This window comes from Mugil cephalus, chromosome 3, assembly GCF_022458985.1.
Source record: "Mugil cephalus isolate CIBA_MC_2020 chromosome 3, CIBA_Mcephalus_1.1, whole genome shotgun sequence".
In the NCBI taxonomy this organism is placed as follows: Eukaryota; Metazoa; Chordata; class Actinopteri; order Mugiliformes; family Mugilidae; genus Mugil; species Mugil cephalus.
The window spans coordinates 11,091,996-11,116,307 of NC_061772.1; the positions used below are offsets into that span (position 1 = coordinate 11,091,996).

General features: G+C 40.1%; 1 protein-coding gene and 1 long non-coding RNA gene across 2 annotated transcripts in view; both read left to right on the top strand.

The window, feature by feature from the left end:
* smyd3 (SET and MYND domain containing 3) overlaps positions 1 to 24,312 on the top strand; it is a 69,606-nt gene that overhangs the window by 17,421 nt on the left and 27,873 nt on the right. The gene's annotated exons all lie outside the window — the stretch shown is intronic.
* Positions 5,663 to 9,899, top strand: LOC125004959. The gene is made up of 3 exons (XR_007112399.1): positions 5,663 to 5,871; positions 6,203 to 6,243; positions 8,805 to 9,899. It is a non-coding gene; the product is annotated as an uncharacterized LOC125004959 (long non-coding RNA).

Genomic DNA, 24,312 nt, shown 5'->3' on the forward strand with positions numbered 1-24,312 from the left:
TATACACAAGGAACTATTCATTGCTTTAAGTATCCCCTGCTGCATTTGGCTTTAACCCAACATATGTCTAAGATTTTCCCAGCATCTGTAACCAGATCATTGTGCTTGTTTATTCCCAGAACAACTTCAGGTCTTATTCTCTTAAAACACGCCAGCTGCCTTCACTGGAATTCAAACCGCAAATTGTTGTGTGCAAGGATGTGTTTGTCTCCGGTTCGTAATGCCTCTGTTATCTGTTAGCCTCCATGACACTTCCCTGTGATTTCTAGCTCGAGTGTGCGTTTGTGTGTGTCATCGCAATGATTGCGTGAGTGTGTGAGTCATAAGGAGCGAAAAGTGTTTCCATAAAACAAACCTTTAAGTTAAATATCTGACCGCCCTTAAAACACTAAAGCACTAAGTTGTTTTATATATTTTTTTATATATTCGTAACATAATTACGGCCCTGTGCTGGCGACGGTCACCTGCACATTAGTTCTGTCCATTATTGTGAATGGAATTTGTCATGGGATGCACTGAGTGTGTTGCACAGTTGTTACTGTGACTCACGAAACATGTTGTTGGCTGTAATTATGTGTTGATTATGAAAACATTTCACCCGAATGTCTGAAAGGATAAAAAATACAACATTTCATATCTGAAAGGACAACTTCACTGTGACGACATGACGTTCTGCAAACATGACTGCATTCACTAGATACAGCATCTGTTATAGAAGTCTAGGGAGACATACATCGATCTGCCACATCATTAAAACCACTGACAATAACCTCGACCATCTCGTGACAATGAGACATTAGACATGTACCACCCACCTAGACCAGACCAGACCAGATCAGACAACCCCACCTCATATGACAGGTCACCCCAGCAGGGTGCAGCCTGACACACACACACACACACACACACACAAAAACAGTTTTGGAACAACTCAAAAAACATGAAGAACAATACAAGGTGTTAATCTGGTCTCCAAATCCCAAACTGATCAAGTATCTGAGGGATGATCCACAGAGACCCCTCCCCTCAACCTCATAGGACCCAAAGTCCCCCACTAATAACATCCTGTTCCCATCCACCAGAGGACACCCTCAGAAGACCCATGTCCATTCTTTGATGAGTCACAGCTGTTTTGTTAGACCTACACAATATTATTAAGGTGGTCATAATGTTCTGCCTGATCGATCGTATTTTATTTGCATAGTATGACTGTGCAATTATGATGTCACTGGAAATTAATATAATGTCCTAAAGAAGCAACTTCCTCAAAAATATTACTCAAAGCCCCTTTGAGGCTGAGCAGCAGATACATCTCTGCATAAGAATGCTGCGTTTTTATCTCTCTAAAAAATAAATGTACTGTTATGTGTATTATCTGTACTCTAATCAGTAATTTAGACTTGTTAGCACACCGATAGATTAAGTGGGATCATTAAAGCTCCTGGCTTTGGTGAGATTAGCAGAGTGAAGGGGACTTGTGAGGTTGGTTTTGCCAGTATCCAGGGTGCTGTTTCATGGACCAATAGGGGGCACTGTGATTGCACAGTCGACATCCTGTATGATCAATATAAAGAAGACCTTCATTTCACTTTTGTTCCTTTATTATTTCTCTCTTATTCTTAAACTGGCTACGAATCTCTGCTAGTTCAACCTATGTACATTTGTCCTTACATTTCTTTCTCTTACCTCATTATTCTTTACGCATTCATTCGTTTCTCGTCCTTCCTCTATCTCTCCTTTATGGTCTCTCTCTTTAATGGTTCTAGTACATAACAAATGAGGAGTTTATTATTGTGTACTTTGACTGTACAGTGTGCTTAACAAAATAGGTCATTACTGTGAGTATATGTTGGGGGTCTGCTCACAAGGGAGAGTGCTTTGTCTTTGTTGTGTGTGTCTGTGTGTGTGTGTGCTTTATAATACCATTCTTTAAGTAAATAGCCTCCTTCTTCCCATCACTAATAGTGTTACGCAAACACTTCCATGCATGCACATTGATGCAGCCAATGATGCAATGCCACAGCATCATTCTTGCTCTTGCTGCACCCAGAGAAGCAATGAAGGAGGGAGGGGAGTGTGCATTTTTGTGTGCTTTGTATAAAAGTTGAGATGCTTGAGATGCTCAGGTTCCATCGTGCACCACTGTCACAGAGCAGCTGATCTGATACATTCTGCAGCGTGACCCCATTAAGCTGAGTCATAAAAAGCTGTCTTCGGTGACCCCATCTCAGTAAATGTTTTGCATCTATGTCATGCAGAAAGACTGCTCGGGCATGTATTTGTGTTTGTCCATGTGTTGCTTGATACTACAATAGGGTTTTATGTTTGTTGCAGTGTGGGTTTTTTGGTCAGACTGTGGTCGTGTAATAAGCAGTGACATAGGGGATCTGGCTGCAGCACATTGTAATGCTTCCCTGAAGCAACTTTGCCCCTCTGGAGGGTGTTTGTCTGTCTCTGCATATGTTTAAGCTAACGTTTACACACTTGCACATTTTCAGGTTTGTGCCGTTTATGCTTATATACATACCGACATGTGTATTTGTCTCTTTCGCATTTCGCATCTGTATGTGTGCACTGGCACGCCTGCGAGTCTGTGTGTGAACTTATTGTTATGCTGCATCAGGCCTTACCACGCTGAGACCCATTTCTCACACAGATCCCTTTCATGACCAACATGTTACTCCATAAAACACACACAAAGACACACGCACACACACACATCTCTTTCTCTTCTAAACCTGTCTCTGTGTGTCTTGTTCTTATTATCCGGTTCTCACTCATTTGCACTGCACCGCCTGAAGTTCTGCCATCTCTTTCCTTCACGGATGTTCCCTCATCTCATTCATGCTGAGGCCAAGTCTCTTTAACTGTAGCATTTGATAGGAGAGTTATATATAACTTTAGGAAGACGGCTCACTGGCCAAGTCCTGTAATGAGCCAATTTGAATTTAAAGTTTTGAGTGATAGAACTTCTGAAACACCATAGGAAAGTCAGAGTTGTGAAATAACAACATACTGCGCATTTTTACCACAATTTAAGAAGATAGTGATGATTCATGAAATCCATTCCATTGAAAGCTCCTGCATAAACTACTGCTAAGCATATATGATGGGAAGGAGTGAGTTGACATTGTACACCCCAGTTTGAAGGATAATTATTAGCACATACACCGTTAACCTCCTGAGACCCTGTGTCCTCATATGGGGACATTATGCTTTAGGTTTTGCATCTGCTTTGATTTCTGCTTCATTTAGATCTGTTGTCCTCAAAATGAGGCACTTTTGGTCTTGGTAGTGAAGGGTCCATACGCCAGTCGGTGTAAAAACATGAAAACAGAAATTTCAGCAGACTCATTCTACATGCAGCCGTGGCACAAATGTGGACGAGGCCCAAAACCTCATCAAATCTTGCTCTTAATAAACTTGCCTATTATGCTTATTAACTTTTCTAGTTTAATGTGAAACACAAATTTAACAAATTCTGTCAATAGTAACAAGCTACGTCGCTAATTAGCAAGTACTCATTTGAGGATGTTCTGCTTTTGCATTAAAATAAACAGTTTTATATTTTGGTACACATTGGGTGACTTTATTGTAACATACAACGAAATAATCCCAGTGTCCACATATGAGGATTTTTTTTTTCTTTCAATAACTACTTCTAGTACTAAGTAACTACTACTAAGATAATTATGCTTATTTTTTCTACTTCTTGGGTCCTACTTATGACGAATACCTAAAGATCTTAATCAAATTAGGATTAATTCCAAAAACTTCTCACAGGAAGTTAAACCATGTAACAAATTATAAAGATTTTCTTGTTTCAGCTACTGTTTGGAACGAAAAACACAACATACTTCCTTTCGGTATTTCAGTATCATATCAGTTTTTAGTGACTGCCCTGTGCCACTTTGCACAAAGAAGACAGAAATGTTTTGAAGCCTTACGTAAAATGTTGGAACTTCACGTTTGTTTTATACAAGCATTTGGCGGTGTCTCCATTGAGGTGATTTTCTCCCCACATTCAGCCACAGTGTCTGGCCAACTGTCAGTGATTGTCACTGAATATAGTCCAATTAGCACCAAGCCATCTCCCATGGAGAGCTGATAGCCGCACCTTTGCATGATCTCAGTCTCAATGGGCTCAGGGACGACTTGCAACATGCTTTCTTTGTCTCAACTTTATTCTGGATTCGAAGCACCTAAAATTCAAATGTATGAGATGTTTAAACGTACAACATAGTTGCCTTTATATATTATAAATGGCAGCCATCTAGTTTAACTGCAAAAAACAAGTGTTCACTACAGTGTGACGATAACTGTTTAGCCGATTGATGTGGTCACCATCATTGCAACATTGTCCTATATAGCTTAGTTTTTGACGTCCCCGGCAAGCATGGCAGGACACATAGATATGGAGTGTGAACAAAATGGTCAAAATAGAAGAACATGTGAGAGATGAAGAAAAGGAGGAAATAAGTGGAAAAGGAATAGGAACATGGAGAACATACTTTGCCCGATAAAAGGTGTGATGTAGCTGTATTTATGACTGTGTGTGTGTGGGTGTGTGTATGAGACTGTGTGTCGGACTAATGGGAAACCCGGACAAACACACACACACACACACCTCCCATCTGACCACAGTGGAAGCAAGGCGACTCTCTATGGAAAAGTAGGTTGTATTGTTTATTACCTATATATGGAGACGATTTATCACAGATGCACTGCACACACACACATACACACCCACACACACGCTCCTGATGTCAAGTGTGAGCGAGGAGCCCATAAATTTATACTCCCTGCTAACAACTGTTGGCTTCAATTACAGGAGCAGGAATGAGGAGTGTGTGTGTGTGTGTGTGTGTGTGTGTCTGTTTCAATTTTTTTGGTTGTTATAATTTTCCACGCGCTTGTGTGTCTGGTTTGTCGTAACATAGCTTGTATAAATCTGTGTGTGGGTGTAAATCTACGTGCGGACAGATGTGTGTTGTACATGTGTGAGTGTAACTACTTGTTTGTGTGGAGGAATAATTTATTCTCGTGGCGTTATATTTATTGGCCATCTGTTGAGCAGCTAAATGGGATGCAGGCACAGTCAAACTGGCCTGCATTCACAAATGGTGAAGTTGTCATCCTACAAACTTTTTACATAGGAGAAAATATATTATATGCAGAAGTATAGGTAATGTGTTTTTCTGAATAAATGACCTGAGGAAGGAAGAGGCCACGGAAAGAGGGGGGTAGGAAATTAAACACAGAGTTTGTACATAATTGAGGGATTTATAAGAGGAAAAAAATCAGTGCAATAATGGGATGTACAAAAATACTAGCGTCAGCCTGTTCCTGTGTGTTTGTGCATGTGTGTTGGCCCGCATGTGAAGTCATTAAAATAATCCTTGTGTGTCTGTGTTAGTATGTTCTGCCTTATCTCTTCAGCATTTCCCAGATCTGCCATTGTAGCTGGCAGTGCCATGGGCGCCACCTAATTAGCTTAGGCTTTGCAAAAATCACACACACACACACACACACACACACACACACACACACACACACACACACGCGCGCGCGCACGCGCGCGCGCACGCGCAGCTTAGCGTAATGACTATGAGTCCGTCACGAATGCAGTCACAGACAGTATAATGTGAAGATGGAATAAAAAAGCCTTTGTTTAATTGACTTAGATTGGCTGTCTGCGTGAGCTCGTGAGGAGAGGAAGAAGAAGAGGGGAGGATGAAGAGAAGAGACGTCTCGTAAACGGTTGACCTGGGGGAGGAGAGCAGTGAGAAGGGAACTGTAAAAGATGGAAGTGGTCAAGGGTGAATGAAATGGGGTCATGAGATAAGACTTGAAGATGTTAAAGTTAAGAGGGTGAGAATAAGTTTAATGTGAAGGGAATGGAGAGATGTGAGGGGAAAAAAGAGAGCAAGAGGAAATTAAGATTGGACAAAGTTTGACTTAAAATTGGATAATTCTGAATAAATACGGATGCAATCATTCACTTCTGTTCAAAGTGTTTTGAATAGCAATGTGTTGCAGGAGATAGGAGTGTGTGTGTGAGTTTGGGGGGAGTAGGCTGGTCTTAATGAACAGCTGCAGCAGCCTCCATCTCTCCGGTCTCTGTTATCATCCCTCAGACTGTCTCTGCTCTCTCCTCTGTCGCGCCGACATGTACAGTAATTGCTGTTCTTTGGTGTTTCAGAGGGATTCATACAAGGATGGCGCCTGATAATGCACCAAAATGTGAGTGTTTCGCGTATTTGAGCTAATTTCCCGAATGTCCTTCGGGGAGACCTTCCAGAAAGTCAGATTTCTGAACCAGATTTATGTCACCAATTAGCCTGAGTGACCCAGCAGAGACCTGTGTCTGCTGCACATGTGTAACAACATGAGATCACGGACCTTCTCCTGACCCTGAACCCAATGTTTGAACTTTCATTTGTGTGGCACACTTTGCTGAATTCCCAGTGAATAATTAAACGGTAAATTATTTATTTATGTAGACTTCCACTCAGATGACAGATACGTGTACTGTGACATTTTCTCTGACTGAGCATTTACCTTCCATATTTGCCCCTGGGTTTGTCGTAAATAATCGTATCTCAGCCCTGTGAGTTATCAGCTCCTGTCCTGATCGTGCTTTTATTGGTTCACTTACACAGGACAAATAAAGGCTTGAGGCTTGATAAATGCTAAGGATTTCAGTTGATGAAGAACTGTGTTGGCTGTTCATTAGCAAATACACACTTTCCTAAAAAAAATGTGCACTTTCCGCAGATAATTATTTTGTTCACAGTTGACACCTCGACTGGGAAACATTTTCATTACAAAGACTGACACCAGTCCACCCAGCATGGAGCATATCTAGCATCATTCACACTGAAGATATCCTTCAGTACGTTTATACAGAGAGAAATATTAGAAATAGATTGTTTGTATTTTCAAGCTGCACAGTATTTGTCACATTTTCCATCTTCTTTGCTAACACCATAATTTTACTTCTTTCAAAAGGCATATACTCTGGATAGGGAGCAGAGTTGCCCTCATGACATGTAATGAATTTATATCTTTGCCACACACACACACACACACACCTCTGTCTGCAGCCGGCCTGCCAGACAAATACGAGATTCAACAGCATGGGACATTTTTTAATCTTTTCATAACAGTCCGACTTTCCCCTTGGGAAACAGACTCGAGGTTCTCCAGATGGCCAGGCTGCACTTATGTTTTATATTCCACCGTCAATGTTTAAATTATTCTCTGTTTATTGAGCCATTCGGATGAAAATGACTTTGGCCCTGTGGCCTGTGGGTTACCTGGCGTTTCCTAATGATCATGAGGATGGGGTTTAGACTGTATCAGAAACACACTGGGTTTTGATGTGGTGGCGGCCCCCAGCTTTAGACGACATAAAAGACCCTTGGATCTCTGGCTTCTAGCTTACTGTCTTTGCACTGCTAAAATATGGCAAGAAAAAACTTCCTTCTCCTCATCAGGGCACTTCCAGATCGAGTGGTGGATGCTCTTCTGAAGCACTTCATGTTCCTGGGTTAGAAATGAAGGACAAGTGGGTATCAACTCAGAAGGAGCTTCCTGGCTCCTGTTGATTTTCAGTCTGTTGCTCAGTAATCAACCAACTAGTGAGTGACTAATGTGTTTTTGCATAATTTAAAGAAATCTTAATTCATGACCTTAAAACCCAACATCTTATACTAATATAGATACAGATAGCATGGATAGCATCTGTGAAGGTTCTCAGTCATCATGGACCCAGAGCAAAATGTAATCAGCTAGTCTCTTGTAGATATGGACGAAATCAGGTCATAAAGACATTTCTCTGTCATTATGGATTAGACACAGACCTTTAAACACAGAAAAATCATATTTGGCACTAATCAGGCATAACATTATGACTACCTTCCTAATATAGTGTAGGAAGATACTTAATCATTTTGGGATCTAGTGAATTTGAAGGCCAGGTCAACACATTGTGCTGTTCTTCATGTTTTTTGAGTTGTTCCTGCATGTGACTGTGTCAGGCTGCATCCTCCTGGGGATGTTTGCTGCCATCAAGGTGTTTCCATTGCTATGGGGTGGGGGCACCTGGTCCGGACTAGGTTGGTGATACGTGTGTCTAACATCTACATGAATGCCAGATCTAAACGTTTCCCAGCAGAACATCGTATTGTCACAAGATGGTCAATGTTATTTACAGTGGTGCTTGAAAGTTTGTGAACCCTTTAGAATTTTCTATATTTCTGTATAAATATGGCCTAAAACATCATCAGATTTTCACACAAGTCCTAAAAGTAGATAAAGAGAACCATTTGAGAACCAGCCCCCACACAAGGGGGCACAGATTTGTTCTGTATTGGATTCATTTGATTTTTTGTTTACTGTCTTTGTGATTAGATTTCGACTAAGTTTTTTTCTTATTTATAGATGAAGACTATTGACCTAGTGTGTCACGCACAGTATATTTTCTTCTACTGATCACAAGGAGGAGATTCATTTGGCCATGAACAGACTCTGTGTTGTCTGACTCTTCCGCGGACGGGGGGGTGGTTTCATAATGCACCCATCTCTCCTCATTTCTGGAATAACACTTCTTCCCTTCACTGATCTTTTTCTTCTCTATGTTTTTGGACAGATGCGATGGACTGAATTTCTCATGTGTTATGGCAAAATGTAAAATGTCATCATACAAACTGAAGGAGACTATAATTATTTCTATGTATCATGTATCATCAATTTGCAATGAATACATGTTTTTGATAAATATTTTATTTCACATTTTACAGAAATGTGACGTGACATTGTAGATGTGGCCGTGGTTCAGATCCTACAACAGGCTCAAGTTATATCCTCTTCCATTCATCCGGTCTCCTTCCTCACCTGTCTGCGGGTCATTTGCGACTTATTTAAAACTTACTTTCTAGTGAAACAAAGATTCTGCAGCCCCTTAAGTATCAAGCCAAAGCCTGCTTAACCATCAATCCTTTTATTTCCCATCCTGAATATAAATTAGTTTCCTCATGTTTCATTCCTTCAGTCTCTCTCTCATTTTATGTTTTTCGTCTCTTCTCAAACCATGCCCACACATGAAACCCTCAGTTCTGTTCAGGGACAGCGGGACACACCTTGCTTGACTTTCAAGTTGTCATTCTTCAGTGTGTGTTTGTGTGTGTGTGTGCACGCGCGTGTGTGTACTTTCGCTACATTTGGGTTTTTGCCATCTTTTAAAATGTAAATGTGCATAAAAAAAACTTGGAAACTTCTAAAGCCTGTTTGCTGTACCTCATTATGAAGAGGATTATTTTTAGAGTCAGGGACCAGCAATTATTTGTGTGTCTGCTCCGGTAGTACATGCGCTTAATTGTTGTCCCACACCGGCAGCAGAGAGGAGAGCTCAGCTCAATTTGTGTCTGTGGGTTTTATTTTCTCTCTCTTTCTCTCTCTTTTTCTTTTTTTTTTTTTTAAATGGGCAGCATCCATGCTGTGCTTCCTCTTGTTAAACATCAGCAGTCCATCAGCAACACAAATAACACTGGGATGTGGATGCAGATACACACAGACATTTTATTCTCTCCATTGTCTCATCTCCTGCAAACAAAACAAAACAGAAACTCGACCCACTGTTGTAAATTACTGTTGTAGTAAACTATAATTTATTTCCTAACACTGACTGCATGATTCCCAGAAAAATGTCAAATATACTGTAGCGGTGGAGCAACCGTTTTTAAATAACAATGACCTTCATTGCATTTTCACACTATCTTAAAGGAAGAGTTGTACATTTTTTGGTAACACGTGTATTCACTATCTTGTGTCTGAGAGCAGCAAATATGAAGTTGCCTTGTTCACTTAGCTTAGGCTCAGTGAAATAATAACAAAATAAGGTGCACTCCTGAAGCTTACTGACGTACACATCCTGATGTGTTTACTTGATTAATGCAATGGTTACGCATAAACGACAGATTCTGGTTTTGACCGAGTTCCTTGAATTCATTTCAGTTGTTTGTCAATAAATGGTGACAAGGCGGCAGGAAATCATGGTAATACTGATACTGGCAGGCTGATCTTTATTTCTTAAACAAAATTTATGTTTTAAATCAGTCTTCTCTCTCTCTTCAAGAATCTGCTAATGTTTGCCGTTTCCTGTAATGTCATTCATCTCTGTTATTTATCATCCTCAATTCTCATCATAAATCCTTCTCCCCTCCTCTCCGCTGGATGAACAGTGAGACGGCCATGAAACAGGCAGTGCAGTGCTATTTACTTGCTCATATTTATGCATTTCCTGTAAAAACAGAGCTAGGGAGGTTTTTCCCTGTCAAAAAAAGGACAGTCTAATCTGACTGGTCATCTCCAGTGGCCTGAGAAGTCCGTGCTTCTACATATCAGAGCTAAGACTCGAAGCCAGCAGTGCAGGGAGACATAAAACCATATAAAAATGTTTAATTGAATGAAAATTATGTCCCTCAAGCACAGGATGAGTCATCAACCCGTTTCAGTGACAAACTCGCTCATGTCATCAAGAATACCTGTGAAACAAGGATAAAAATAGAAGCATGTCCTGCTGTCACGGCATAAGAGTGAAACCCTTAAGAATGTCCTCATATCTAAGGTCATAATTTGACACTTTAGACCTGTTTTTATTCGTTGCCAGAGTTGGACAAAAACTAGCATACAGTGAGTACTCATCCACATGTAACGACTGTAATACACAGGATGTTGTTAACCACCTTTATAACAAATGTGGTGCCCTACTCTTGTCCTAACTCGCCACCACAACCCTCTAGTTGGAGCTTACGTTCCAAAAACCACATCTTCCTGTGTGTGTTGATGTGAGATTGTGTCTGTGTACTGATTGAATCTGCCAGAGCAGGGGTTGACAAATCAGTAGTTTCAGTGACTTATTGCACAGAAAGCAAGAAAAGAGAAGAGACAAGACAAATGGGACAGAGAGTGTCTTTTTGATGTTATTTTTCATTCAGAGAATTAAAGAGAATGCATTTCCAGCAAATTTATTTTAATAGTTTACTTTCAATAACATTACACCTCGCTTGAAATGATAAAAACAAACAGGGCAATCACTGTCTATCATTTCTTAGAGAGACCAAAGTAGGATGTAAGATTTAATGAGCCCCTCCCTGGAAACACCCCCAGGTGGAGATGAAGAGAGTATAAAAGAATGGGAGGGGAAGAAGCACAAACACACAAACACTCATCTCCCAGTGGGCTAGTGTATCTAACATAGTGTAATTACAATGGGGAGCTTCTTTAACTGAATCCCACTGCGAACCCCTTGCAATGTGTGTGTGAGAGAGAAAAAAAGAGGAAATCCCATAAGAAATGTTTTAATAAACACTGCAAGGAAAAGTATTTAGTAAAGTAGTTTGAACATTTTAATAAGGCCCTCCTTTCTTCAAAGCTATTTAATTTTCCCCTTTAGTTCTAGGCTCTATCAGTGATTTGTGATTAGAGAAGGTTATAGATAAGCTGGTGAATAGTATGCCCTACAGGCAAAGTGTGTGAGCATCAGTTTCATTGAATCGCTTGGTGACACTTTCCAGTTGTACTCATCGGTCTTGTGAATGTCATTAGCTTCAGGCTACATGTAATCCAATTTCAACACATGGCAATAATGTCTCATAATAACAATCACACTGATACTGACTGACTGGTCTTAGGGAGTGTGAGTGTCATGACTGATGGAGATTGGTGTGCTATGTACTGTTTTTGTTCAAAACACGCACACTGTCCTTGTGAGTCAAGGACATACTGTAGCTTCACAGGTGAGGAGGCACAGACTGTCTCTGCAAGAGCAGAACAGAAAGAAACGGGATAAGGAAAAGAAGATAAAGATCGTGATGAGCATTAGGAGGAATTAAAAATATTAAAGGAGAAATCGTTTGCACTCCCCTATGAGCCAATCGTTAACAAATATGGCACCTCGTTGACTTGAAAATTATCGTGTCCGACTTTCATCTGTACAAAACTGGCACACAAGCAGACAACAAGGTGCAGAGGTGAGATGCAGCAAATCATTGTCTAAGATATATAGATAAACAGAATCATCTTTACTTTCCAACGTCTTGTTTTTTTTTTAAAAAAAAGAAAAAAAAAACATCTTTAAAGCTGGAATTCATTCAAAGCTGTGTCTAAACTTGTTAGAGCTCTGTCTGTCTGTGTGTGTGTGCGTGTGTGTGCGTGTCTGTGGGAGTGTGTGTGCATGTGCGCCTGCGGGTGGGCGTTCCTCCTCAGTTAGCTGACATTTCAGAGATTAGAGGTTTTTGATCTTTCATTTCACATCGCAATCTCTGCTCACCACACCCTTTTTAGCTGCCACCCCCCTCCCCCTCCACCACCTTCCTTTTACTCCCTCATCCTTTCATCATCCCATGGTTGTACCACCAGATAGGCCGACACCTCTCTGAAGGAATGGGCAATGAGCTGATGAAGAACTGAGGAAAGGGGGATGGGGAGAGGATAGGGAAGCGCAAGACAGAGGAGACGAGGAGGAGGAACGAGGAAGATGGGAAGATGTGAGAAAAGTAAGATGTGTTGATTGAAGAGAGAGAGAAGGGGGGGCAACCAGGAGTAGAGGAAGCAGGGGTGGGGTGGGGGGATCAGAGAAGGTTTTAGGATATTGGGCTAAGGGTAGGGGTATTCACCACTTCTCATATCACTTTTAGTTTTGAATTCGTTTTTTTTTCTTTTTGTCTTTTTAGTTTAAGTCATCAGATGTTGTTGGGGTTTAGTCAGTTAGTATTCACTAGTTGACCATCATGTAAGCTTTCTAATAATCTTCCTCGACCCATACTCTTTTACATCTCCTTGTTTCCCATTTGTAAGTATAAAGCTGGAAACACCAGAAATAAACAAAACGTACACACTGGTCCTAACCTTATCTTTTTAGTCATTTCAAATATTTGTTCTCTCTTTGTGGCTTGTTAGATGTCAACTTGATGAAATGCTGATGACTGATGACAGTCTTCAGATGTATTTTTGTGAGTAATACCATTTAGTGATGTCCACAAAGTCTGTAATTCAACTGCGGACCATTACCCTCCTTATTAACTCTTATTGAGATTCTTGGCAACGACTTGTGTCACCCTTACTGAGCTTCTAGTTCAGAAATCCTTCTCTGAGGGCTCTTCTACTGTAGGTTTATATACAGTTAATGCTTTGGAGATGTCGTGACACCTGAAATCCATACCAATTGCCGATTGGAATTTCTCCACACACATCCCCCCATCTGTCATGCATCACGTTTTCCTATTTCCTCCCTTTCTGACACTGTTCCTCTGACTCTCCTTCTCTCTGGAGGTCATCATTAATATCCTATTCCTGGAGGGGATCCATGAATCAATAAGTCAGTAAGAAATAGAAACACACACACACACACACACACACACACACACACCCACACACACTGACAGGTCTATGTAAAGGTATGTTACAGAAGGGCATTGCCAATCTCTTTTTTTTCTTTTTTTCTCCTGAAGTTCCCTTTTCCATATTTCAATTCTCATTTTCTCTTTTCTGTTGCGGTGTGTGTCTACTGCCATCGCCGCTACCCAAACACTCTTAGTGAAGCCACCAGACACACACTTACACACTCTTTCCCGACATTCCTGATGGTGACATGTTTAGCTACGCCGGCTACCTCAGTGCCATGTACAGCTGGTGTATGTCAGCTCCACTGAGCAGAACAAATGCTCTTCCAGTACACTTCACAACACACACACTGGTTGCACCAGTGCCGATAGGCTCCTCCTATACTGTAAAAATAAACAGTAACGCAATGTTAAGCCTGAGACACTTCCTGCTATAAGATCTAAAAATAACATAAACTCGCTGGATTAATGTGAAGACTAGCGAGGGCTCTGTCTGGGCGCCTGCAGGTTCTTTCAGAGAGATGTATAGCCTTATTTCCTGGAAGAGGAGGGAAGCTGCATTTCTGTGATGCTGAGGCTGAAGGGTTATTTGTCTGACCACTGCGGGCGAAAAGTACGGCCAAACCTTCCCCGCAGGAACGACTCTGTCACATTTCCATCATGCTGTTTGAAGCTGCTGGTTGAAGCCAGCCTCCAGACAGTCGCCTGCTGTTGTTGACTCCAGCCCCCAGATCTGTGTATCTGTGTGTACGTGTGTGCTCGTTCATCGGTTATCTCCTTCTCTTTCCTTTCTTTCCTCTCCTCCTCCTCTTGTTTTTCCTCCCTCATCTCTCGCTCTAATGATGAACTCTCATAAAATATAAAACCAATGTTCAGGATGAGAACTCTCTCCTGATTCAGAGTGTCTTGGGTCGACGTTTTAAGCCGTAGTGTCGGACTGTATTTTTCAACAGAGTAAGCGACTGAAGTTTAACGACTCATTGCTGACTCGAATTGACTCATAGTGAAGAATGGTGAATGAATTCCAGATGATAAAATCCTTTTAAGCCATTGTGTTCATGAACCCATCTGACACCACAGAAGTGCATTTGATCAATTTGCTTTTTCGGCTCAAGAACGTTGGCTGGTAATTTAGGAGGTGTGCTTGTGTGTGTTAGTACCGAACTGTAGTGACTGTAGGATCTATGTCTAAATGTGCTTCAGAGTGTGGCAGCTCCTCAACACGAAGTGACATTGTAGTTGAAACAAGTCCTAGATCTGCCAGTTTAAATGATGATTTGCTGCACATGAGTCTTTGTATAAATTCAGCACTCGCATAAAACTAAAATGGGGAAAATGCAAAACACATCCATCCTCTAAGTGCTTTGCTTCCTGCTTTGTAATTACAAAGTCATTATCATTCTGTGGCAACGTGTCGGTTATGAAGCAATTGAAGACAAATTGTAATTTAATTTAATAATTTAAGATAAAATGTACAGTAAGCTGTCAATCACAAACATACTCTGTAATCTTGACCTGTTGGTTTCATGTCTGCTTTGATAACCAGTCTACCTATAAACATAGAGTCACACTAGATTTGCTGTTCTGGCTGTAAAGAGTCCTTGTTGCGTTTGATCATACTCAACCTGCAACTTTTTTTATACTGTGGTACGTTTGAAGCCAACAGATCTGAAGACTGTCTGGAAGAGCTCATGTGATAGAAATTCAGCTACTTCTGTCAAGTCTTTGAGAAAGAGCAGGAGTTCAACTAAAGCAGCACCTTCTTATTTTGTCTAACTCATGTATCGATCTATTGTGAGATGCAGCTAATTTCCTGTGTAAGATGAAGCATGGTTATTAGCATTGTGTGTGTGTGTGTGTGTGTGTGTGTGTGTGTGTGTGTGTGTGTGTGTGTGTGTGTGTGTGCGGTACTCCAAGGTGGAAAGGTTCATGGGAATTGGAACTAAAGGAGAATGCACACACTCTACTAATGCGGGGGCTTGAAAAGTCAGCGATAAAAATAATTCACTTTTTCTGCTCGGCAGCTGTTATTATTAGACATGACGTCAATGCACTTGGTGTGCGCCTTTCTGCCAACATGTGCCAGTGTGTCTGTACATGTGTTTTGATTTGATTTTCTCACCGTGATTTCACACAGAACAGCTGCATGTCACCAACGTCAGCGTTTATGTTCCTGAGAAAGAGAATAGATGAAGTTAGTGCAGTAGATTGAACTCTTCAGCTCATCCAAGCACAAAGCAGCTCTTTTCCCTCTGCTAGCTGCAAGTGATCCTTACTGTGGCTGAACAAACAGATAAAATACAGATGACTATTTTATTACTGTTATGGAAGAGTGGTCCAGCTGACTGACAACGTCACACACTGATCTCTAGGATATGTGGCTTATCCCCATCGGTGCCACAGAGGTGAATGAAACATCTTTGAGATTACCACTCAGACAGCAAATAGAAAACATGAACAACTAACAGCACCTTGAACAAGAGGGTGAGGAGGATAAATGGTTTGGCTTGGGTGGAGTTTTTATTTCAGGTCTCGTGTCTCAAGCTGGTGAACAATTGAACAGATTTCTTCTTTTAAAGAACTGAACTAAAAGGAAATTTAACCAAATGGGTGCTTCATGAATCATTTGCAGGACTCAATGTGAAGACATTTCTCATCCTGTAGTTGTGAGAGCATTATTAATCTTTAGTTCTACATTATGAACTCTTTTGCTAACAGACTGCTTTTAAGGTCAGAATAGCCATTAAACATCCAAAACTTTAGATGGGACATTTCTTAATTAAATCCTACAGACCTATGAATCACTGGCTAAAGCTATCCAGCCCTGTGTCCAACTTCAACTGCAACAAATGTTAAAACCCTGCTGCTGCTTCCTGGCCTTTGTTCTTTCATTCCTTTTCTCAGTTTCATTATTCATTTTTTTCTCCCTCCTTCAGATTTCTTCACAGCCGGTCTTTCTCTCTGCCTTCTCTCATCATCAGTTTACGTTTTATCCTTTCCTATCCTCATCTTTCTTTTTGTAATATTCTCTGTCTACCCCAACCCTTCCCTCGGCCCCCGGGGCTCATGGTTTGTTCCTGAGACAAAAATATCAGCCATGGAGTTTCACTAATTAACTACCTCAAGTGTGGGTGGATGTGTGTGTGTGTTTTGTTGTGCTGACGTGACTTTCTCCCTGGATAACAATCAGTAAGAGGTTAGTTCTATTTGTTGTGTGCAGTTTAATAAATAAGTCGGGATAAATACATGAATTATTCAATAATCTAAATTTAAAATAGAACAATGGTTCTTTAGACAACACACAGTGAATAAATAATGTTGCATAGTTACGCAATTATAAAGGCTTTTTGTTGCAAAATGCTAAACAGACAGGCCTGTAGATAAAAAAGTATGCCCCTAATATTGTAACGGTAAGAATTTGATACGACTTCAACAGCTTTGAACAGCAGAATGTTTACAGTTTTACTTCTGATTTTGAGCCTATTGATCATCACAAGTCACCTTACCTTTTGTCTTCTGTCAGCAGCTTTGGTCTTTTTGTGAATCAGATCACAAACAGCAGCCCTTTCACACAGAGTCCCCCAGGGTTCTGTTTTGGGCTCTATTTTATTCTTGCTATTTCAAAATTTTGCTTTAGGACAGATTCTTAATCTGTTCAGCAATGTCTTATAGCACTTTTATGCAGATGATATTCACCTGTACTATTCACTGACTAATTTTGACTTTCACAAATTATCTAGATTAATTGATTACAGAGTTAAAACACTAACTACGATCTCTACACCTGAATCCCTGCATTTATTCATTTTGAAGAGAAAAGAAATTCAGATTATTGTAGTGTACTTTACTTTTTATTTGTCCTATCAAAACAGCTCTTAATATTCAGATTACTGCAGTGGAGTTTTTCACTGGAGCCAATGTGAGAGCACACGTCGCTCCAGACCTACACTCTCTCCATTAGTTGCAAGACAATTCTTTTCAAAGTCCTGATGTCTTGCTGCACCTACACCGTTGAATGGACTTGGACCCTTGTTGTAACATCGCAGGGATTCAAAAAGATTTGAGTTTTTATTCACACAAGGTTTAGCTCAGGGTTGTTTTTTTATGGTTCAGTGTTGTATGGCTGTTTAGTTGTGTCTATTATACCGTTTTATTATATTTCCTGACATGAATGTGGTAGAAAAATCCTATACATGTTTTTTCTTTGCTGCCTCACTTGACTGAACTCGAGTTTTCTGGATCACTTTAACATCACAGCGTCTTGTCTGTAAATGTTATTAAATTGGGCTTCATTCATTTTTCTGCAGAAAGGTTTAAATTATAAAGGCCTGTTACATGTTATTTAGGAGTCTTCTTACCCCAAGAGAACTCACTGACTATTGTAATATCAAAGACTCCTCGTCTTCTCATTCTGTTGTCGGCCTTTTTCTCTGTGTGTGTTGTGTGTGCTTGTGCTCTCTAGGAGATGGATGACTGTAATTTCCATTGGCCCAGGAACAAGTTTATCACCATGGTGTGCACACACGTATTGTTTATACATACACACATGGCCCAAGGCACTACTTACTGAAGAACCAAACAGGGTTTTAAATCAAGAGCAGATTACATTAAACCTCTGTACATGTCACATTCATCCAGGCACACATGCGCAAACCCACGCATGTAGCAATCCACTGTTTTCCATAAGTATTCACAGACACTCACATTCTCACTCACTCGTATTAATGGCAGCCACACTGTGTGTGTAACGAAACTCCACCAGACAATGACAGGGATGTCAAGAGTCTCAGTTGACTTTCTTTTAGTTCTGTTTTTTTCCAGGCATATCTTAAGTACTTTGTTCTCATTGACACATATATATTATTTAGATATACAACACATGCACTCTATATTTCCAGTTCATTTAGTACACTAGTGAAACAAATACAGTATAACAGTCCTGCTCTAAGTCCTCCTTCATGACTGCGAAGTAAATCTCAAGTCTATGTGGAAACAGCATCAGAAAGGTGGTAATTCAACTCTATCATTTTCTAATCATTTTGGAAGATTTGATTTGTGGTGCTGTTAAACGGTACTGAATTATTAAATCTAGCATTACTAAAATGGGGTTGACAAAATAATAGAAATGTGTAAGTGCAGCACAACACTATTCAACAGTACTACAAACCACAGCCTCCAAAATTGATCTACATCTCTCTCAGTTGTCTGAAACAAAAGCTGAATAACTGTATGAAGCTAAGGTTTCATGCAGGACTGGTACATTACAATACATTGGATTTCAGCAGTACACGTAATGAACTACCAATTAAGTGTAAATACAGGTGTATATATATATATATATACATGTTCAAAATGAGCTATAGGTGAAAATGAAATTACATATATTTTTTTGAAAAAACACTTTTACACATTCAATCATGTTTAACGTGATTCAGAATAACCATTAAATGAATCATGTAATCCTTAAATGTTTTCATCATAGTAGAATGTGAAAGAACCAAATTGTAAATACTAATTTACAGGTGAAGCAAATCACAGAGACGGAACTGAAGAAAATAAACACAAACAAACACACACACACACACCCAACACACACACGGCCTCTTTCTTAAACACAGCTGTAATGGGTATAGTCATTATTATGATGACTATTGATTAAACACTATCTGTGCCATAAAAATGCCATTATCATCTTGCCATTTTGCTCAGGACACGCTGCTTGTAGCACATAAAGGCACAAGCTTTTGTTGGTGTGGTCGTAATGTGTAAGTATTTAATCATGCCTGGACGCGTAAACACAAATGGAGAGACACAGAGGTATACACACAGATGATTGGAGGAAGCATTTGGCCTATAACCTCATGGCCATCCTGGAGTAGGAGATAATTGTACTTTTACAACCTCAGGGATTATGTGAGTGTGTGTGTGTATATGTGTGTGTGTGTGTGTGTGTGTGTGTGTAAGAGCGAGAGAGAGAATTTAAAACCCAGAAAGAGAGGTCTTATTTATGTGCAACATAATCAACTAATGACACTGGTCTGTTTATTGAAATGGATATTATTCCCTCAATAAAATATGTTTTAGCCACATGCTGGAAGAGTCTAATCTTTATTGTTGACCACTGATTTAAAGCGATTAATGTTATTATATTAAAACCAAGCCTGCTTCAGTTTTACTGTGCAGTGATTCAAATAAATAGCATACTTGAAGAACATCTTTAAGCAAATAAACAACATGTTGGTGATAATATGCAAAAACATACACATTTTGGCTTAAAGAATGGGGAATTGTACCAGGCCATGGTCACCTGTGCCAGCGTATTGCGTCTTGAAAAGGATAAAGAAGTTATAAATACCCAGAAGTAGATGAAGTATTGGCAAGAGATCAGCTGGTGCTTGAGTGAGAGAGGCAGTATTGAAAATGGATGAGAGGAGAATTACCAGTTACTTGGCAACCAACCATCACGGCCTAACATCAAACTTGTCTGTCACCATACACATGTCCAAACTCACCATTTCTATGACTTGGGGCTTACTCTTGAAATTCATCGAGTTGATGGTTTCGTCCCTGTACGATACTGACATCTGTCTCCTGACGGCACACATGTCAAACGCACACTGGACTGATTGTGTTTGGTGCCAGTGTAAAATATATGACCTGACTGTGATGAACCTGTTATTTTTCAAACATTTTCCACAAGTGATCTCTGCGGTTAAAGTGATTTGTCTGGCAGAGTTAAGTCTTTCACAATCAGTGCTTAAGATGAAAATGAGGGCTTTAAATTTGTGTGTGCAGAATAAAATATTTACTGACACAGCTAATTTATCAGCAGAGATAAAACTTAAGCAAATACCTGCAACTTATGCTTGCGTATACAACCGGAGACCTGTATGTCTGTTTGCAAGTCAGCAATTCCACTTCTGTTTATTATAGTTAAGTATAGTTTTTGGACAATGACACAATTTGATGTCCACAGAAGACAGAAGACAACAGTGGTAAAAGAACCCATCCCAATATCCAGTCAAGTGAAGAAAACTCTCCAGGGGGTAGAATAAGACTCAGTTATATATTAAAGAGCTGCTAATATTCTAGTGAGGGTGTGAATCCCACAGAAAATCTGAGCCCATATTTATTATATGATTGTTTTTGTAAATAGCCAAATAGATAGATGGATAGATATTTATCACAGGGAGGCGCTGTAGAGTCTTATGGCCTGAGGGACAAACGTCCTCCTCAATGTGCCCACGGAGCAGGACAGAGACAGCAACCTGTCACTGAACGAGCTTCTCTACCTGACTATGGTGTCATGTAGAGGGTGGTGGACATTGTTGATGATGGACCGAAGTTTGTTTGAGGCCTTTAACTCTGCCACTGATGTCAGGGACTCCAGTAGGTCTAGGCGCAAGGTGTTCTTCTTCTCAGCGCTGCCTCCCCAGCATAGAAGAGGGCACTGGAAACAGTGGTCTGGTAGAACATGTCTAGCAGCTATGAAAGGATCTTAGCCTCCTGAGGAAATAGAGATAGCTCTGACCTTTTTTGTAAACTGAGTCTTGTAAACTGTTAGCCAACCAGTCCAGTTTATGATCCAGCTGTAGACCCAGGTACTTATAGGTCTGAACCACCTCTGCACACTCTCTACTGATGGTTACAGGCTGCAGGTGCGGTCTGGACCTCTAGGAATCCACTACTATCTCCTTGGTTTTAGCTTTATTGAAGTTTTTCACCAAATCCTTGGACTGCTGCTCCTGTTCATCCTTGATACACCCCACAATTGCAGTGTTGTCTGAAAACTTCTGCAGGTGGCATGACTGGTCACTGTTTGTCATATAAGATGTGTTTTCAGGCTGCTAGGTTGTTTTGTTCAGCTAGAATCATTCGGCAATATTGATTCAAGTTTTGCATACAGTCTCCCATGATCTGAATCAAATATAACAATGTTAATTGTGACATTCAAATACTATTAATATAGCTTGGCTGATGGGTGATATTAATACGTGCAATAGGCATTAACCAGTGGTGAAGAATGAAAAGGATGTTTTAGCTAAACATTGTGGGTGCTGTATATACACAGAGGATGTGGGCTTTGAAAACCATTCAGAGCTGTCTGCCTTCTGCTTTTAGAGTGGAAGAAGGAATCGCTATTCTCCTGTGAAACCTTGTTTGATTCAGACTGCAGCAGAGCAGCCAAGCATTAAAAAAAACATTTTATACAAAGAATACAGCTCTGAAAACAATAACCTGCTCCTTTTATCATTACCATCCTCTATTCTCCTGATGTAACTGTCCTTTAGACTGCCTCCAAGGCTAAACTTTGCTTGATTGCTTGTTTTTACCTTGTGCTGCTTTTTTAGTTGCTTCTTTTGGTGAGAAGCGCTGCTGAATGGCCTCTTATGTCATTTATTCCATGTGCAGAGATTACGTGTCTGTGCAGTATTTGTCGATTTCTGTATTTTTGGGGATGGGAAGTAAGACAAGAAAGTGGTTCAGCTAAAGCCAAGTAACACTGTGCCATCTGCTATGAGTCTATCTGTGTGAGCCACCAGAACACATGGGGCTGCTTAAATCTTGCTAATGAGATACAAAATGTAACCTTTACTGGACAAGGTAGCTCAGTTAGGAATGCAAATGCTCCCTGATGGGAAACGAGGGAAAATGAGGGAGAAAAAAAAATACCCAAGGCTTTAATTCTGAGGACATCAGAGAAAATGTTGTGTTCCTGTTTAGGGAGCTGATACCATCGATGGCTCTTCATTATCCTGGAGGCTTACTTATCCTAATAATAATCATAATTGATGTACAAGTCTATGATTTACCGCCCTCCCACAGAGAGAAAGAAGTGAAAGAAAAAAGAAGGAGCTGACACATGTTAAGAGGCCGCTGGTGAGGTGGAGGGATAAAGGACAAGACAAATGAATGACGGAAAAGAGAGAGAAGAGCGGAACAGAACTGTGTTTAAACTCGTTAGCCAACTTGTTAGTGGAGTTACTGAGTGTGAAGGAAAGCTGGCAGGCTGAATTAGAAAGGTGCACTGTAGGAAAACATTGAGCAATATTGACTGGGAGGTTTCGCACTAAAAGCCCCAAAGCGCTGAAAAGTCAGTGGAAAATGGAATAGCAGTGACGTGAGTGAACACAGATGCAAACATATGTGTGCAACTGTCTACACATAATCTCAAGAAAATGTATACTATGAGGTGCACGCACACAGAATTTTTCCCGCATGAACACATGCGCCCCGGGCTGTGTGTAATCAAACACAAGATTGCCTCCCTCTCCGTAATGACTGATTCGCTCTGATATCCAATCAAATCTGAGAGAAATAGGAAAAGCAAGTCCACATGTGTTTTTGTCACGTTGGCACATTTTCAGCTGATGAGCTACTAAGCTGTTGCGAACCATTCGTGCACAAACACACAGACACATCATGAAAATGCTCAGGCTCCCAAGTGTAGAAAACAAATCTGGTTTGTGAAACTCACTGCATGTCGCTCACACATATACGAACACATTAGCATGCCTGTTACTGGGCAGGCTGCGCACGCTACAGCTGTTTAAAAAACAGTATGTGCCTGAAAACTGCGTGTTTATTTAGAAAAGGTTAGTGGAGGCAAAAATATCACAGAGAGAATAATAGAGGAGGATGTAAACTTTAAAAAAGGGGCCACATGCATATTTTGACATTTTTTATTTATTTTTTGATCAGATCAGATCAGATACCCAGTGTACTGGTGTTTGATTAAAAGGATTTTATTGGGTGTTGGGTGTCTTTGTTAGTGAGTCAACAGGAGAAAGATGACGGAGCATAAATGCCAGTATATCGTGACATCAGCATTAACTAATTCTGTCCATGTAGTATTTTTGTAATCCTCCCCTGTGTGTTAGCCTATATAGGCAAAGATTTAGAGTGAATAAAAAATATATTTAGTTACAATTTTAACTCTGTTAGAGTTTTGTTTTATCTAGAGAGTAACCATTCTGTGTTGGTCTGTGGTTTGGTGCTGGACACTGAAACAACACAGATGAGTGTTATAAGACTGAACCAAATGAAACACATTCAAACTGGCAGCATGTAACTCTAAACCCAGAGATGCTGTACACTTCTTTGTTGATACAAAGTGTACAGTACCAGGCAAACATTCAGACGCACCTATACACTCAAGATCTTCTTCTTTTTTAATTATTTACTAAAAACTGGATTCACCAGAACTAGAAAAATAACTTGATTTATTTAGCACATGCTGCTTTAAAAACGTCATTGTTGCTACTGTTTGCTTTGATGAAAACTTTGCAAACTATTGGTATTACATTACCCAGTCTCATGAGGTAATTTCTTGTCTAAATAAAAAAAATATATGATTATGTTCATCTACACCAAACCACTATTTTAAATTTGTCTTAAACACAGCATGATTTTCAGTTTATAAATAATAGAGTAAATCAGACAACAAAGCAGGGTGAGCTTTAGGGCGTGTCTACCTTGTGACTAACAAGTTTCTGCTGTATGGGTGTATATGGCGTCTTTGGGTCCTCAGACAGATCCTCGCTCCTCTCCAGCTCCACCTTCTCATCCATACATGGTCACTTCTGACTCCAGAAAACCAAGATCTGAAACTTGAACCTTCAAGTCTGCACAATCCAAATCCGAGATTGTCAAGGTTGTGCAATACTGTCAACAAAGCAAACTTCAAAAATCTAAAACTTAAACATATTCTGCTTTTCTGAAATAGTGTTGAAATACTTTATTCCAAATGTATTTTTTATTTTATTTTATTTTTCCGTATTAAGATGTGTTCTACACTGTAGAAAACCGTCAAATGTGTCCTTAAATCCGACTGATAGTTTTTGTGCATGCCGCGGTGTCACAGCAAGAAGAAGTTGAAGATTAGCCTCATTTTTTTTTTCTTCTT